This window comes from Melanotaenia boesemani, chromosome 20 (genome assembly GCF_017639745.1).
Source record: "Melanotaenia boesemani isolate fMelBoe1 chromosome 20, fMelBoe1.pri, whole genome shotgun sequence".
NCBI classification, from domain to species: Eukaryota; Metazoa; Chordata; class Actinopteri; order Atheriniformes; family Melanotaeniidae; genus Melanotaenia; species Melanotaenia boesemani.
Window position 1 is genome coordinate 16,573,188 of NC_055701.1, and position 13,632 is coordinate 16,586,819.

Here is a 13,632-nt window from a genome sequence, read left to right on the forward strand (position 1 = left end):
GTAAAACTTTGTGAAGAGGTCCATCAACTCTTCTTGCACTCTCCCAAACACACACACACACACACACTTACACACAATGCACCAAGGTTACAATCATACACCATATGATTAAGGCTTTAGCCACTTTCTTCCTGCCTGCCCATTGCCTTTAGTACATTCTGTTCCCTCCATGAAAAAGAGGGGGAAAAAAATCTCGTCTGTGTTGCACTTGACATTAAGTTGGAACCTATGGGTTAGAAGCTCTTCTGCCTCATAAACAGTATTTAATAAAAAAAAAGCCCCAGTCCAATCAAAATGCTTCCACCACATCTTCATAGAGGGGGTTATTGCCAGTTTGAATAAGTGTGACAAATCCTGTGTATTTGTGCACATACATGTATGTGTGTGTCATTAGACAACTGCAGTGGATGGATGCTGGCGCAGCAGTGAAAGCCACAAGATGGTGGAGACCTGATGCTTGGCCTGCATTTTTCTGTTTTTCCAAGTAAGAGAAAACCGGCTTCCCATAATGGCTGGTTTGCAGTTTCCTGTGCTGTCATGTTACTTTTTTACTCAGTTTCTTTCACTCTCAGTTTTGTAGTGCTTCTGGAAAAATGGTAAAATAAAAAAGGCAGTGTTGCATTTCAGCAAAAGAAAAAAAAAAAAAAATACTAAGGTCATGGAGCTTATTCAGTGGAGCATGCTGAACTGGACAAGAATACCTTCTTTATTTAGATTTTTCCTTTAGAGCCGGAATGAAATGGACACTTACAGGAGAAATACTGAAATGTGGGAAGAATAGAGGGTAAACAATTTTTTTTTCTTTTTTCCACTAGAGGAAGATTTGTTTACGGGAAAAGACATGGAGGTCACCCACATTACCACCATAACAACAAAGCAGATACTGTTTGCTTGTCACTCACTCTATGTGGACACAGCTCCATTTAATTTAGGATTTCAAGTACTTTGTAAACCATCTACACTTGCTTTCAATTTAAACATTACATGCTCAATGTCGCTGAGAGGCAAAACCAAAGAGAAAGATCAACAAAAGGAAAACTCAAACCCAAATACATGCATTCTTACATCTTACAAACTGCACAGAAGGTGGATATTGTGGTTAAATAGCACCAGTTAGTACAAGTAAACCCTTAAAAGTAAAAAGGTTATGCTTAGATATATGATATATATTTACATGAATATACAGTCAGATTTATTTGGCCACCTGTGCTGAAATATATGACCCTCTTTCTGGTCTTAGCCCAGTAACCCATAGCCTTTTCTAGGTCTCACCTCTCCTCCTTTACCCTCCCCTGACTGTCTACATCAAGAGTCTTGTTGCTGGGGCTTACTACTGGCACTCTGCTTGCATGGATGTGCACAACAAGAAGATAAGAGAAAGAAAAAGAGGGGTGGATGAGAAATACCAGAGAAAGGTAGATGAGAGGGTAAAACAGATGAGGCAGGGTGAGAGAAATAAAGCCAAAGAAGTTACAGTGTGTTAGCTGTCAAGCTTTCATGGAAAACTATGATGATTGTACACATGCACTAAACGTTTTTGGCCTCTCCATTTTTGACCTGACTGACAATGTGACTTTGAAGAGATTCAGTCTCAAAGCCCAAATATCTTTTTGGCTTTATTTCTAATTTTAAAGGTTGCACAGTAAATTGAAGAAGAAATCTTAACCGCATGCAGGATTACATCCACAAGTTACTGTTGCTGCTACAAAAAAGCAGAGCAAAGGAAGCATATCAGATGCTCTATTTAAAGCCACCGAAAATACTAGCCAGTCACTATCTAGCTTGCCCTCAAGGAGATCTGCAGCCAAGGAAACCTGGAACAACTTCAAACCAGCTAATTTGGGGAGGGAAAAAATAAAATCCTACAAATGCAGACAGAGAGTGTTCAGGGTCACACTCAATACAACAATAAAATAAACAGATATTAAAATAACAGAAAGGTTTTCCCACTATGAATCTATCGTTACAGATATAATGAACCATAACCATCAACAGTATAAGACAGTCCAAATAAACACTGTCAGAGGTATTATAAGAATGCATTATAGATTACTTCTTAGATAAAATGACGTTTTGCTGCACGTCTCTTGTCTGTGTGTCAGTATGTGCAAGATGAAAGTGGATCCTGATCAACTCATTATCAGCGCTGGGAGGAGTCCGGTCTGGCAGGGAGACGTAGAAATATCTGATCCATAAAGACATCTACAAGAGATGTGAAAGTAGCTACATACGGTCTAAGAAAGTCTGGAAGAGGATTGTAACACACTTTGTGTCATTTCACTTACACTTGATTAGGAAACACATCTGTAAATATCCAGTTTGTGATAAAGTAACTGCTGCTAAACCAGCTTAAATGCATCAGGTGAAACTTATAGATCCAGACAGACACCATGACTGTAATCCACCAAGTTGTTTTGATTAAAGACCTAAACATTATTCAAAACTCAATCTATAAATATAAATGCATGTTCAGTGGAAGATATTAATACGAACTTGAACCTGTACCTTAGAAAAAGACGATTGTAGCAACAAATGTTTTTAATGCAAACACTTAAATCTAAATTCCGTGTGCCTTGCCATCAGGTTCCCATGAAATACACCTCTTTTAATCCTGCATGTCCTCAGCCTGCAGTCTCCTGTGCAATGGGTCAGAGGTCACCGACACTGTAAACATGTAAGAATCTCAACAAGAGAAACTGGGACAAACAGGAGGGAGGGGATGATTAGGGGAACAGACTGTGCCATTTCCTACAGCAGTTGAGCCAAAACCAATTGAGATGAACTAGCTAGAATGTGGGAGATAATCAGTTTTTGTTGCTAAATAGTCTCTGTTGTTCACAGCATAAAAAATACTTCAAATACTGGAGAGATAATAAAATGTATGATAAACTATTGACTTTTTGATTGCACGCACAGCTTATGATAAGACAAGAACACAAACAATATAAAACAGTAATAATTCATAAATATTCCTCAATTTCTCAAGTTCTGACATAAAAAAAATAAATAAATAAATCCCAATGGCTGTGTGCAGTTTGCCATGGTGTATAACTGATTTTAAAAAAGGGGATATAGATGCCCTAAATCCTAAACTTGATCCCAGTGGGTAAATTCAGCCCAGCCATCCCATTTCTGTAAGCACAGGCTGTCTTTACAATTGGAATTTTTCTTTTTATTTATTCTAATTCTTCTATTTTTTGCAGACATTAATTTGGGCCTAGAGAAGAAGTGATTTGATTTTGGCAACCAAATGTTTTAGTGTCTTCAGTCAAGAATTTATAATGATGACAACATTTCACAATTCACATTCAAGTTAGAAGCAAAAAAAGTTATAATGTAGAGAAGTTTGATCTCCACAGCAGCCAGTGTGTTCAGAAAGTCTTGAGAGTCTGTTGCAACAGGGGTAGAATACCAATGCCATATGCAACATGAGATTCCAGGGAGAATCCATGAACTTCAAAATGCTAACACAAAAACTTAAGCCTCAATCTCCATCCATCTAAAGAAAAACTCTTTCACCTCCCATTAATAGAGCCAACAGTACCTACCTTATCCACTGTACCTATTTAAAACTCTCTGTAGCAGCTGTTCAAACAATCTAAAGCCGACTTCAGCTAAAATCCTTATATGACCCAATGAACACTCACAGATATGTGACGGTGTGTCCGACGATGAGCTGCCCGAGAAGGAATGTGTGTGTGTGTGTGTGTATCACTGTTTCGCACTGATAAGAGAACATGAAAACATGAAAACATCATGACACTTGATAACCCTGGGGAACTATTAGTGTTTGTGTGTGTGTCTGTGTGAATAACAGTGAGTCAGGCTGAGAAAGAATGAGGGGAGGCAGATGGGTAAATGTTAAGCAAGAGCTGGAGTAATTAAAAGGATAATGACGCTGAATGGCTTTGCCTTTTACTTATCAGCTCATGTACATCTGGTATAGAAAAATACATCTTCAACATATTTCTCACATTTACTTAAATAATGTAAAACACAAGAATGCTTTAACATAAGTCAACATTATGATGCTTTGCTCCCTTTTTATTATCACCAGCTGTACAACATCCTCGTTAAATAAGAATAAAAATATTTATTATAGTTTAACATTATTATTGTTAGCAATTATCAGGATATTTAAAATGATTGTTTCACAGCTCTCATCCAGTGTTACCAACAGTAACACTGTGATAATGGCATGTGATCATTTGACAGGCTCATAAGTTACAAAAAGCTTGCAAGCTCCCCAAAAAAATAAAACATCTAAATTTACAAAAATGAGCTGTACATTATGTCCTTCAACAGCTCACAACTGTGAACAGCCAAACAACATGTTAATAATAAAGGCCACCCAGAATTCTTTAAAGAGTTCAGATGACTGTGATGTATATTTTTCACTGTTTACAGTCAAAATGCTCATTTAGAGAAAAGCTGACATGAAAAAGTCAATCTTTTCTGTTAAAGTCTGCACCCTCAGTGTGGTTGACAAACCACAAGAACAACATGTGTAAACAGTTCATTTACTTGTGCTGCTACTCGTGTTCTTCTACCACACACTGAACGGGGTAAAATCAGTGAAGGTGTACCTACGATGGGAGAGCAAGAACCAGTAAAAGTTACTGTTTCTTCCTAGATTTGCTGATGCCCGCTCTAAAATAAAATAAAAAGCTTCCTAAAGGGGTAATAAAATTAAAGTTGCTAAGTCAGCAACAGTGAGGGGACTCTGAAGGATGATGCTCCCTGCTGTGAGGCGAAAGGACATCAAGCATTTAAGACAAGATGGTAAATATTTCCACTTTTTGGAGAGATGAAAGAAGTCTGAATTGATCTATAACTGGGCCCAGCCTTACTAACATTCTGTAGAGCAGGGACTGCTCAAGTCCAGTCCTCGAGATCTACTATCCTGCAACTTTTGATTGCAACCAACACACCCGAATCAAATGAATGGCTCATTAACAGGCATCTGCAGAGATGAATGACATGGCACGAGGGACATTTAAATCAGGTGAGTTTAGTGAAGGGTTGCATCTAAAAGTTGCTGGATAGTAGATCTTGAGGACTGGACTTGGGCACCCTCCCTGTAGAGTGTAAATAAAATGAATAAAATCCCCATGACATCGCCCACTGGTACAGTTGTTGTCATGTTGAAGCATCAGGTTCAGTATTTGGCTTTTGCAGAACCAGAATTGACCATGTATGGAGAAGGCATTGGATCTGAGAATAGGTACAAAGTGACAGAAGAAAAATATTTACCTGTAAGGAAGACTGTTTTGTTGTCCCGCAACCACCAAGCACACCATTGAAAAGGAGTGCATCTAGCTAATTCCACCACAATGACTCAAAGGAAAGAATTCTTGACCTACTGCTTCACAAAAGGAGGTGACATTTAACCCGCAATGCAAACAGTGTTTTCTGGTTTGCAGTCTATTCCTGTTAGCAATGCATGACAACATGTTACAGCACTTTCACTTGCCACTTTCCAGTATTTGCAAATAATTCTCTCAAAATTATAATCTTAAATTGCAAGAAGATGACATTAAAAGGTGGCTGTAGACACACTGAGCAAAATGTAGCAACAAAAGCTAGAGAAATCAACCTAGAGCATGAAACTGGCCAAAAGCTTTATTGCAGGTTTTTTTGCCATTTCCAAAAGAAAAAAGGTCAAATACAGCTACTTCTTCTACTATTCATTAGTTTCTTTCATCACCTTCACTTTTTACTCTTTTACCACCAGCCTCATCTCATGTCATGTGACCTCTAAATGTCACCCCAACCCCCACTTCTGCTGCATTCCTTCAGTTTCCTTCCCCTGACCTTCATCCCTTTCTCCCTGCTTTCCTGTTAGATTTGGATGTCCTTTCCCTTGCTCCTAAGAGACAAGGAGGTGACTGCCTATCATCAAACTGTCCAGCAGTGACTAGGTATTCACATGGCTAGGGTACCCCCCACCCCCGATAAGAGCGAACCCACAAAACATGGTCAGTTCCTGCAAATCCATCAATAGCTCTCAACATACAGCCCTTCCACCTTCTGTCTGACTGCTTGATATCCTGCTTTTTTTTTTTTTACTGCATTTCCCATCCTAACACAGGACACACAGACACAGAGCTCGCTTGGCAGAGCTTGGCATTGCTTCGTCAGCCTGAGTCTTGGCATTAGCAGTCTGCTGCGGCTGAATGGAGAGCTCAGTAGCTCCCTGATGAACAAGAAAGACAGTGAGAGAGTGCAGTTGCAGTATAAAAGCTTACATATAACAAATGTGCAGCCCAGAATGTGTAATAATGCAAGTTAAGCAATGAAAGATGGGGGTGGGTTGTTTCTCAGAATGCAGAGCAGGTAGCTGCCTTAGTGGATTACTGCAGCAAGAATGCAGCACTGGCTGCAGGAAGGGGGAAGTAAAGCAAAGACAGAGATAGCAAGAGATAAAGCCAGAGGAAAAGTGATTGAGGTGTACTAGATGAGAAACTATGCTGATATCTCATAATGACTAATGTGACAATGCTGATTACATGAGGCTTAAATTCAAGTACGAAGTAGATTTTGTTGAGACATAAAAATGGAAAACTTCTTTTCCTCTTTCTCTATTAGTTTTCATATTTTTTTTTTGTTAGCTCTGGACTATTTAGGATGAATTCAACTCAATTAGGATGTGAACTGGCATCCAGAATAATAAACACACATAAATGCAGGCCAGCAAAGACACACAGGACACGCCTTGGCCACATATTGAACTTAAACAGATGTGAGAGCAGACAGCTGGGGAGATGAGGGTAAGACACTGATACATCCGGTTTGTGACCATCTTGACTTGATATCACTCATTTACACACTAGCAGTAACTGTTGGTCAGCGAAGCGTACATGTTTATGGACATGAATGTACCAAGCCACATATTGCAGTACATTCACAGTATCCGTAGGTGTGTCAGTTCTGTGTGACTTTGGGCTACTGGGAAGGAAATGCGGCGCCGGCATTTGTGCCCAAAAGGAAACAGTCTCACAAAAAGCAGAGGAGGGGCGGAAGAGGCAAGGAGGTTGAGAGGAAGGCAGGAAAGAGTTGGCAAGGACATAGGATGAGAAAAATGCAAAAAAGATGAAGTAAGAGGCTTAAAAATTTAGAATATTATTTATGATTGACACCAATACATGCAGTTGGACGATCGGAGGCCATTATACACAAGTCTACACTTTAAGTTTTAGTGACCTATGGTTTTTCCTTTGTAATTTGACCCTCTCACAACTGCTGATGCTGGGGGAAGCAAGGATTGTAAACCCCAGTAAAAAAATAAAAAGCAAGGAAATTTAACTGCTATAGCCAGTTAGTGTACAGCATAATTTCTGTGCCCTGGCTTGGGGAAATAAGGGGAAACAGCTAAACTGTAACTGCCTCTAAGAGCATCACTTTTTGTGTGTACAGTGCAGAATAAAGCAATATCTTGCAGAAAATTTGCAGACTGCAACCAACTGAGTTGTCTTTGAGGCAGTCATGCCCACACTGCAGTGGGCATTTAGTACACTGAGATGCTGCTGACACATGTTAAATATCTTATTTTATTTCTACCAACAGATCACCCCAAATTTTACCAGCTGGAACTTTGAAGTGGCATTTTCTTGGTCCTTAGATTATTCTCCTTAAAACCATGAGGATCTGGAGTTTCTGGTAGATGTTAATCATAAAAATGAAAACACAAACATGAATTTGAGTGGAAAGTTTCATATGTAAAATGGAACAGAGAACAAATTTAAACCAAATCTTACGAGACCGACAGTACAAATACAAATACATTACAGGTAACTTACTTTATTTTCGATGTATCTTTTTGTTATAAGCGGGTAAAGCTCCTCCAACAAACCCTCCATCCTGTGGGTTAAACAAAGAGGGTATGAGGTTATTAAAAGGGAAGCACAGGTCATCGTAATATCTAGACACTCACTCGTGTCATCTTTCACCATTGTCATTTTAGGCAGTTGGCGGGGCTCAGAGGCTGCGGCCAGGCTGACAATGCAGTCACTGTAGGGGAGATTGTTCACAGTCAAGCTAACAGGCTAAGAATGAGCTAACTGCTCAGATATGGGACACATTCAGAGGCTCTGCAATAGACTCATGCATGAGCAGACAAGCAATGTTTGGCCACCACAACAGAAGGCCCCATTCAGTTCTCTGGGGAAGTGCTGGTATACACACACACACACCATTATCATAATCATCATCATCCTAGACGCTCTCATCTGCTTCAAAACATGTGCAAACATATGCATGTGTGCACACACGCACATGCAGAGAAAAAAAAACTACCCACGCTTGGAGCATTCCACTACAGTAGCATTCCATATGTTTGGTTAAGCATAGACAATCCAGATTTAAGACGGGAGTCTGGACTGAATTTAAAAGGATGGGAGGAGGCGGAGAACTGAGGAAGAGGAGAAGGAACTGGAGCATTTCTGTAAACTGTAAGCAGCAACAATACACGCAGGTATATGACTGCGTCCGGGGAATGAATGTAAACTGAAGTCTGATAAAAGTTCACATCAACAAGGTGTACAAAAGGACTTTTTAACTAAGAAAAGCAATTTAGGTTAACAGCAATTTTCTTTAATGATTGCAAGAAACTCAACAAAAACACTCAAGAATAAAATATTTTCTTGGTTGCTGAGGAGTGTTTGTTCAGGCTGAACTAAGGAAGGAGGCGGTGACAAGTGATGTACTCAAAGACAAGATCATGTATAACTGATGGACACAGAGCATCAGTCTTTAGGTTGCTTCTGCCAATCTCAGCTCCTTTCTGTGTCATCCTGTTTGTTCCTGCTTGTCTCATCTTCAGAGGAAGGACACGGCCCTTATGCTCTGTACTCAGCTCTGTCATGTTAGACTCAAAACATCCACACACAGGTTTTGCTGAGTCATCCAGTGTTCTCACGCTACATGACAATCCTTCCATGTTGCATTTAACCAAGCATGATTCTACTGAGTTAAAAAAAAGACACTTATGTGGTGTTTGATTAATGAAACTGTGAATACATATGATTTTACTAATGAGATTTGACACATTTTTTTACAGTGCAGACAATGCTGAAACACCCAAGTGACCAGAGACCATGTTTGTCTGTCTGTGTTGTGTGTTAACGTGGGGAGGGGGAGGGAGCTGAGCGTTTCATTCAGACAGTTAGCCAGCCCATAACCAAACAAAACTGAAAACAGCTGTCTTCTTCTCATCCCATACACACACACACACACACACAACCATGACTTTAGTCAGCAGGATAAACTGAAACTTCCTTCAAGCGTCCGTAACGGTCACTGACCCACAATTCATCCACTCATGTAACTTAGTTAATGATTTACCACAAAAGTCGTTTTTAACGTTTTGCATTTACACCCATCTGAATGAACTTGTTTGCTTTGTGAAATATCTTTAAACTTTTTTTCTCATTTCAAACATGGTGATGGATTTTTTCTGCATTAAATAAAAAATGTCAATACACCTTGATTTAAATTACTCATCTTAACAGAAAACTAGATTCACAGTTGTGAAATATAATCTGTTCATTGTGCCATCACTCAAATATACCCTCAGTCGCCAGCTTTTATTACAGGTAGAACTAGCATAAATGCAAAGCAGTAAATATGGTCATGTACAAAAACCCTGCAATAAATTCAAATTTTATGGGAATTTAGCTGTTCTGAAGTCAATACTGCTTTTTTCCCTTCAGTTTTAATGCTAGTTATTAGGAATTAAGAAGACATATTGTTAATATGGTTTATATGCTGTTGTTAAAATGCTGGACTGTGTATCCATGCATGGGTTTAATTAATAAATCCATCAAAATGGTCTGTGAGCATCCATTAAAGTTGGTGCCAATGCCATGTGATGTTACACAAAATCAACTAAGTGAAAGTTGGTGCCTTAAAAAGAAGAAGAAAAAAAGGAACACACCAGTATATGGAAAGATGCAAAATATCAGATAGTACAATTGACCTGGCCAATAATTAATCAATGCCTAAAATGTCTTTAATTAAAATTACAATTTCAAATAGCAGCTGAACTATATCATACAAACTATAGCCTATAAAATAGCCATACAATTAGTTTAACAACTGAGGAAATGTTAAATGGTTTGTATTTATACAGAGCTTTACTGTACCTGGGATGATACCCAAAGCGCTTTACATTATACATCACATTCACCCATTCACACACACATTCACACACTGATGGCGGAAGCTGCCATGCAAGGTGCTCGACCACGACCCATCGGGAGCAATTTGGGGTTCAGTGTCTTGCTCAGGGACACCTCGACATGAGCTCGACAGGCAGAGGATCGAACCGGCAACCCTCAGGCTACAAGAGGGCCACTCACTGAGCCACGCCACCCAAGCACTAATTTATAATAATAATAATAATAATAATAATAATAATAATAATAATAATAATAATAATAATAATAATTATTATTATTATTATTATTATTATTATTATTATTATAATAATATAATATAATATAATATAATATAATATAATATAATATAATATGGTGGTACATCATGTTTCTGTGCTTAATTTGAACTAGGAATGATTTTAGTAAGAGCAGCAAAAACTGTTTTTGCACAATCTAACCCAAAATGTTAAAGTGCAAAGCTTTTCCACAAAACAATATAAAAAGTTTATTCAATGATTTGAAAATCTGTTAACATCTACTAAGTAGTGTTGGTTCAGGACCAAATTAATTCCTGATATTTACTCGATTGCTCTGAGTTCAAATAAAATCATCCCTGAGATGTCAAAGTTTAATTTATACTCAAACATCACATGTTATGTTCTTTTGCAAAATGCATTATAAGACAGTCTGAGGATGCTTTCTTCCCCAGTAAAATCTGTGTCAGTGATATAATTATCTTTAAAACAACTGCAACAATCTCACATCATAATTGTACTGTGCATTTCTAGTCCTGACATATACTGTACATACATGCACAGTTTGTTACTACTGCCAAACACATTACTTCCCTTAAAGTACAATCAGTGATATATTAAAACAGAGCTGATACTCATGAAGCTCACAACTCTTTCCAGTTAACATAAACATTTTATCATTCTGTGTTCATCTTTTAGAATCATGCATTTTAGGAAAAGCTGTGATGATAACAGAGTATATTTTACAGTCTAATCTTGCAGATATGTCTGTAAGTTGGTTCATTTTTATCTACCAAACTTACACTTTTTCACTCAAGTTCATGGAGCAAAGAAGACAACACAAATGTATCAAGATGGCATGAATGGAAATGTCTAACAACATGACCAGATTTGCTGTGTGAAACAAAAACGGGCAGACAGATGAGGCATGCTGAGGAAACGAAAGGAAACCCTGTTCAACATGCCCTGTTCAATTTCTTCCACTGGAGAACATTTCAAGGCCTGAAATCCCATCCTGGGTTCCATTGGCCAGGCAGGCCTCGTTTGCATGGGAGCCCATTTCCTGTGTGTGATTAGCAGAAGAGAAAGAGAGTGTGTGTGTGTGTGTGTATGTGTCTGCACACGTGTGTGAACTGGGGGTTGCAGTTCAGAGAGGTCTGGGGTTGTTTTGTCTGCTAAAGGGATAGGAATGCCCAAATCAAACACAGTGAACAAGATGCTGGCTAGAGAGAAGGATGGGGGCAAACGACAAAGGTTGAGAGACTGCATACATAAAATTTGAGGAGAAAGATGGAGAGACTAGAAACAGACATCAAGAAAGCAGTGGATAAGTGTGTTTTTTTTTTTATTTGCTGCCACTGAAGACTGCTGACAGCATTTCTCCGACTGCTATTTGCACTCCAACAGCATGGCAAGGTGGGGTAAGAGCTGTCAAACAGAAAACCATTCACCTCTTAAACTTTACAGTCAACCAGCAGAACCAGCCCTAATATCTAATGACTTACAGTCCTGCAGCCCTCCCTGCTCCACAATCCTGCAGCCCTTCCTGCAAAATTAGGCAAAATGTGACAAGTCTTTCAGATTCTTGAAATAAACAAGACATGCCAGAGAAATCAATTTGCAAAGCATTTCAGACTCATATACTCAATAAGTGACTGGCATTAAAAAAAAAAAAAAAAAAAAAAAAAAAAAAAAAACATTTGATAAAAAGTGTCCAGCGGCTTAATTCTCACAAGACTTTTTCAAGAATTTTAGTTTAGATCCAGAAGGTGATGTTCCTCTGAGCCAGCAGTAGAGGAAGTCACAGAGCCGAACTGACAGGTGTGTACAGCCTAATCAGCAAAACACAGCTTTAATAAGCAAAAATTTAAAGGATGACATATTTTTGTACAACACAGAGCAACTGTGGCTTAATATCTGGATTGCACATTGGAAAACTTTCTTACTTTTCTTTCTGTTTAAAAAAAAAACAAAAAAAAACACACACACACACACACACACACACACACACACACACACACACACACACAGCAGGAGGGGTCACATTTCGCTAGTGATGGACCAATGTTCCTGGTATTTCTAAAAACATGTCTTGGACCCAAAACAGAGAGTATACACCTACTGTTCAAAAATAAAAAATGAGTGTGTTGTGACTCTTAATTTCAGTTACCAAACACTTCCTTGTGTTGTGTGTTCAAGCTGGACCTTGCCCATGCAGGAGTGAGTCGTTCCTCAACTGGCAGAGCACAATTGATAGGCTGCTATTGTTTCCTTTTAAGGGCAATTGTGCCTCAAATGCTTGGCATGGTTGGGACTACAGATGCAGATGGCTGGCAGGAAAGATAAAACCTTAATTCAACCACATTCTTCTGTGCAGTCCACACCTACAAAGGGAGAAGGAGGCAGTAAGGGAGTGAGGCTATGTAAGATACGTGGTGATGGGAAAGACTTGAAGTGGTTCAGACAGAAAAAAAAAAAAGAAAAAAAAGAAAATGCATAACTAGAGGGAGAAACAAGGAGTTAAAGGCTACAAACCAATCGAAGTGGATGGGCAAAACTCACTCTTTGCCACAGGCATCAAGTTTTCCCTTCCCCTTGTTAGAGCAGGCTGTCAAAATACACTACCACATGTGGCAAACATGTTTGACAAGGCCACAAAAAGACCCAAAGAGACCTAAACATCCTATAGCACAACGAGCCATCTAGCATTTCGTTCCTTTAAGCGGGGGCTGGACTCCTTTAACTAAACTTATCAACTACAGGTTTATCTGAATGAAAGCCTCCACTAAATGTGTAAAACACAAGAGGAGGGGGTTAACCAGACTGGCTAAGCTTCACAAATAAACCCAGACACAGAGAAAGACGGGGAGCTGGTTGAAGGCTGGATCATAAAATATGCCTGGTATTCCACAATGTTCCAGAGTGCACAAATGAGCCACTCAGTGTCTTGGGAGTGTTATGTGAGGCTCCCATGTCTGAATGTGTCTGCAAGTATACACACAAAACAACACACAAACAGCAAAGGTGAGCAACGCTACATTTTATAGATTAAAAAGTGCTGCAACCACAGATGAGCAATGACTAACTTTGCAACATTAACTTCACTTAATGAACAACTGGAGACATGTATATGCCTTTAGTTTATAAAAGTTTTCCCAGTGTCACTTTAAGTAGCATGAGGTGAGAAAAGAAGGGCAGATGAAAGAAAAGGCAGATGTAAG

The 13,632-nt window shown here is 39.0% G+C and overlaps 1 protein-coding gene across 4 annotated transcripts in view; it reads right to left on the bottom strand.

The window, feature by feature from the left end:
• luzp1 (leucine zipper protein 1) overlaps nt 1-13,632 on the bottom strand; it is a 45,205-nt gene that overhangs the window by 22,847 nt on the left and 8,726 nt on the right. For 3 of the 4 annotated variants that reach the window (XM_041971716.1, XM_041971715.1, XM_041971717.1), the window contains exon 2: nt 7,800-7,860. The exons of the other annotated variant lie outside the window; for it this stretch is intronic. The gene's annotated coding sequence lies outside the window, so the exon portion shown is untranslated. The remainder of the gene's footprint in view (nt 1-7,799; nt 7,861-13,632) is intronic. 4 annotated transcript variants of the gene reach the window in all.